The 5,502-nt window shown below is 43.0% G+C and overlaps 1 long non-coding RNA gene across 2 annotated transcripts; it reads right to left on the bottom strand.

Moving 5' to 3' along the window:
• Positions 1-3,015: 3,015 nt before the first annotated feature.
• Positions 3,016-4,114, bottom strand: LOC311315151. Of its 2 annotated transcripts, none has more exons than XR_014630661.1 (3): positions 4,008-4,114; positions 3,285-3,605; positions 3,016-3,133 (listed from the first exon to the last, which is right to left on the bottom strand). It is a non-coding gene; the product is annotated as an uncharacterized lncRNA (long non-coding RNA). The 2 variants fall into 2 exon arrangements; XR_014630662.1 differs by having other exon boundaries at positions 3,016-3,110.
• Positions 4,115-5,502: the final 1,388 nt, after the last annotated feature.

Here is a 5,502-nt window from a genome sequence, read left to right as displayed (position 1 = left end):
GTAATCAACCAGTATCGCTCTCAACCTGGAAATAATTTCTAACCTGGTTAAACAAAGTTCTGAGAGAATTATGTACTGTATTCTGTCTTCAATTGGAGGTGTTTTTGTCAAAGACAGCAATACAGAATAGTTTTAGAAAATTCCAACTCTAAATTCTATCCCTATTATGGACTTACTTGTTTTCTCTAAATTCGTGTGTCAAATCCAGAAGTCACTAGCTACTCTGATGAGGTGGAATCGATCACTGACTATTTAAGTGTCTGCGTCAGCAACGTCTACTCTGACGTCATAAAAGCAAGGGGAGATGTAAAGTGATGACGCGCCCTCTAGTGGTCTTTAATAAAAAATTTGAGCTGCATTGAGTAATTATTCACATCGTTTGTAAGACACTTACATTGAGTCATCGGTGATGGATTATGATTATATGTGTGCAGTTAACGACAGAATAATAAAACGTTTTACAGCAGGTTTTGGAACGCTGGGTGTAAACTGACTACAGTTCCCATGATGCACACACCCCGTGCTTCCTCGCTATGTAGATTCATCTCTCTTGTTCTGTATGTAACATTTTATAATACAGCCCGTGTCTTACAGTGTCTTGGCGAAATGTGAGTTTTTAACTGCATAGGACATTAAAATTCACTTTTCTGAGACCCCAGAAACCGATTTTAGGTAGGTAAAAACAGCATATGCGGTGCCCTGGGTTGGTATTAATGTACAAACATGTAAACTGCGAGAATTTCATCATAATGTTGATTTGAATGTGTAGGCTAAGTGTTTGAAAGTGTGTAATAAAGCAGTAGCTATGTGTAACAATATGTTTAATAGCAGTTAGATTAGCTAGCTAGTTATTCGCAGTGATAGATAGCGGATTAGTAACGTAGCCGTCAGGCTAGTCTAGATGTTATTTTAAGATCCTACAACATTTATTTTAATAAAAAGCAAAGCTCACCTTGAGGAATGCTCCTGTATACTCGAACCCTGATTATTGAATGTTTGTATGGCACTATATTTTGTAATGTATGAACGAAATATGAGTCAGTTTACTTATAGCTGTCAGCGTGAGAAGAGGCTGAACGCGCGTGTCTTGGCAGCCCCTAAGGTTAGGCCTACTACATAATATTAAATATTCAGCTTAAGTATACCAACAACAAATTCTACCGATTACCATTAAATGATTATGATTAGCTAGCTTGTTACGCAGGTGGGCAGTCGGCTAATTTAGGCTCAGCTGTTTGGCGCTGTATGAGACTTAGGCTACTTCAGAGACAAATAAATGCAAGTTATAGTTTGGCAACTGAGGCTTAGGGGGCAAACAATACACTCGTTTGGTTTATGTGTTACCTGGCTGGTTAGTTGTCATCACTCGGGCACTCTGGATAGGGAAAGGGCAGGGGAGGAGATGTGTGTGCTGTGTGCAGCGCGCCTCCGTTTGTGTCCGCTTTTTGCGTTTACAGTTGACAAAGGAAGAGAGGGAGGGGAGGGGCACGGCTGTGCCGCGGGCACGTGTGTGTGTGCGTGGGGGGGGAATTACAACGCATTTTGGGGCATTATTACACGCTTTTAATGGAGAATTGATCGATGTCACCATGGGCCACATACAGTAGACCTACACTGTAAAAAATACAAATAAAAAAAGTAACTTTCAAAGGGGCACTTGCCTTGTCCAGAGGGCAAAGGGCAGGTGCTCTAGCACCACCTCGTGTCTATCTGTGCACATCCCTTTGGTCACATTGGGTTGTAGCAATTTGTGAAAATATCTGTAGACCTATTGGCCCCTAGACTAATGTAGGCCTACGTATTTACAAACATATTTTTGTTGCCATAAAACGTTAGCTTTTGTTCTTTTCTTTTTTTTAAAGTAGCCTAAGCTGCACGAACGCCCGGCAGGCAGGTCTTGCTCAGAGCGGTCACGGTGTCCGCTGACTGCTGCAGCTGGCTGCACCGCGGAGCTCTAGTCAATCTAGTCAGACTGGCGGCGTGAGTGCTGTGTGAGTGAGGAGGAGGAGGCGCTGTATAGGCCAGGCTACTCGGCTCTCGTGAGCTCAGTTGTAACGTGAACCGTGGCACGGGATTTCTAACATAAGTTCATCAGTCTAATCGTACCTAATGGTCAGTTTCTTTCAGATGTAGCCTACTGAAGCACACACTTTGAATATGTGGAAGAAAACTCAGCCTTCACTCTTTGTGACGGTCTTTATTAATTAGACTATGCATGTTGGAGAGAGACAATAGAATAAAAGCAAAATCTCTCAGAAGAGGTTTCTTTCCCCTGAGATTACATTTCCCACAGTAACACGTTTCTCAGCTGTGCACCTGCAAAGTATACATTTCATCAAGGTATACTCTAGCCTATATTTCTCAGGATATGAGGTAAATGGTACATTGAGTCACAGATAGAAAACAATCAGTAACTACTCATTAACTAATCACTGGTTCCTCAGTAACTAGTAGCCTATAGTAGTCCCCATCAGTAACTAGCCTACTCATTAACTAATCACTGGTTCCTCAGTAACTACTATAGTAGTCCCCATCAGTAACTAGCCTACTCATTAACTAATCTCGCCAGTAACTATTCCTTAACTAACCATTGGTTCCTCTGTGGTGACTTTTTGGTTTCTGGTCGTAAGGAAGAAGAATCAGATCCGTCGATGCAAGTTTCAACACTTCTCTGGAATCTCTGGCATCAAAATCACACTACAGTTGTGATGAGTTCACTCTCCAATTGTCTAGCATGAACTGAACTGAAACATAGGCCTACATGTACATACAAGCGTCCTGGCTTGAAGCCAATTTAGGCCCGTGCTTTCACTCCTACCGTATGTGCGTTACAGTAGAAATGGACAAAAGTTGAAACACCGGTCACAGACAGTATGTGTGTGCATTTGAAATTCACTACAATATACCTGTGATTACTATGGTCAAAATATACGATACCTCATTAGTTACTCAGTGACTCCTCGTTTTTTTGTGTAGCCTACTTTATTGTAAAGTGTTACCAAAACAACTCAGAATGACTGATTTCAGCAAGCATATACATTTATTAATCTTTTAAACTTCCAAAGCTCATATGACATTCGACTTCGTTCATCTTCAACAAATATGTCCATCTATAAAAATAAATTTTAAAAATCTGAAATAAATAAACATCAAGTTGCAATGATGAATTATCAAATTATATTAACACGTAATAATAATATTATTAATAATAATAATAATAATAATAATAATAACTTATAATAACTGACTTATAATAATTAACTTACAATAACATGCATACTCACCAAGCTCCATTTGTTCTGCAACTTCTCCTAGGTTGCCTCTTGGTTGCTCCGTTGTTAACATGAGCGCCATTTTTTGGAAGAGCTCACGATCTAGTTCATTAAGGAGATCAATCATGATTTTACTGGCATTTTCGCCTTTTTTCATGACCATATCTATCACCTCGCGAGCCTTGTCTCTCTTCACAGGGTATCTCTCCATCACTTCCTCTTTCTCGCCCTCATTTATCACTTTCTTCTGAAGAAGTTCATCTAGCAGATCTTTCAGAAGCGGCTCAGATGCTCCGTTCACAAACAACTTCCTCTTGTCACGTAGCTGCTTTTCTGCTCAGTCACCAAATTAAAGAAGAAGAGATATTTTATGATTAATTAGACATTTAGATTTTGCTTTGATTAGTTAGTATAGTTTATTGTATTTTATTTTGTATACTTTATTTTTCTACCAAGTGGCGCTTTCAGCTGCACCATAACTTGAAACAGACCAGCTTGTCACAAGAGTAAAATAAAAGTATTCATAAATGTGTTATTAGTCTAACTAAATGGAACACTGTACTTTCAAGTTCTCAATTTCTAACAGATACAGGCCTACTGACGGCATGATGCAGGAAGTGATATGCACTGTAAAAACATCTCAGTGTTTCAGGTACTGCCTGAAATGACTAGCTAGTTTTACTCACATATTCATGCAGGCCTTGCAATATTCATAACATTGGACATGGTTCTTACCTGCCATGGTCTGAGGTTATCAGGTCTACAAATAGTCCTTTCAGTTTTTTGCTTAGAAATGACTATCAGCGAGGCTTGGTATAGTATGTTGCTGGTGTGGAGGTAGATCAAGATGTGACACTCACTCCACCCAGTGGCAGATTACTCATTAACATCGTTTTGGACTGTGCCCCCAGTTACGCCCTCCTGTGGCCAGGCTCTCTATCTCCCCTGGCAGCTGAGAGTTCGTAAAGGTGTACATTGGGACTGGGCCTCTCTGTCTGTCTGTCTGTCTGTCTGTCTGTCTGTCTGTCTGTCTGTCTGTCTGTTTATGTGTGTGGTTGTGGCTTCAGGCTCCAGCGCTATCCAGATTACATCATTCACTCCACCTGCTCATACACACCTGCAGTTAATCATCCCATCACCATGCAGTATTTAAAAATAAATAGGTTTAAAAGCCCAAACCGAATAAAAAATGCGAGGGCCAGCGAGAACATTTTGTGGCGCCGAAGCTTCCCACTGGCAAACCCGACATACGCCACTGGCGAGGCATTCACGCGCCATCGGCGCCATCTAGTGGCCATTGGCGCCTTTGTCTTTTGTGGCATGCGTCGATCAGAGTGGCATGTGCCAGCCGCCAGTGGCGTTTGTGGCGTTTATAGTGGCATGTGTCAACCGCCAGTGGCGTTTCCAGTGGCTTGCGTCATACTGTGCGGCGTGTGCCAGCAAGGACACATAGGACGCAGATGGATGGATGGATTGATGGATGGTGGCTGGGGTCTCCCTGAGAGATCGGGTGAGAAGTTCAGTCATCTGGGAGAGACTCAGAGTAGAGCCGCTGCTCCTTTGCGTCAAAAGGAGCCAGTTGAGGTGGTTCGGGCATCTAGTGAGGATGCCTTCTGGGCGCCTCCCTAGGGAGGTGTTCCAGGCATGTCTGGCTGGGAGGAGGCCGCGGGGTAGACCCAGGACCAGGTGGCGGGACTACATCTCTGCACTGGCCTGGGAGCGGCTAAAGATTCTGCTGCTAGGGAAAGGAATGTCTGGGGGCCCCTGCTGGAACTGCTGCCTCCGCGACCAGACCCCGGATAAGCGGATGACAATGGATGGATGGAATACCAGACATGTACTGCTTGCACAGAGCCATGACATGCATTCATGGGTGGAAGTCTGTGCTTAATGGTTTGCTGACACATTGTGTAGGAGCTTCCTCTCTCCAAAACAAGGGCCCAGACATCATCAGATAGTACCCTCTCCTCTACATCCCTCTCTCCCTTCCACTCCCACCCCCCCTCCCCTCCCAGGAGTCACATCTTACAGCAAAGAACAACAACAAACGCTGAGGGACCAGAGAGACAAGTTTCTCAAGTTTCTTCTTTCCTTCTCTCCTCCTCTCTTCTCCTCCCTCCCTTCATCTGTGTGCATGTGAGGAGGATAGAAAGGCTTACCTGTTGCTAGGTTACTAGTCTATGTCCCAGGAAATATTGTGGAACATCTTAAGAACAAACATTCAGTTCAA

This window comes from Borostomias antarcticus (assembly GCF_949987555.1).
Source record: "Borostomias antarcticus genome assembly, chromosome: 1".
NCBI lineage: Eukaryota > Metazoa > Chordata > Actinopteri > Stomiiformes > Stomiidae > Borostomias > Borostomias antarcticus.
Note: the sequence above shows the minus strand (reverse complement) of the source record. Positions and strands in the feature narration are given on the sequence as shown.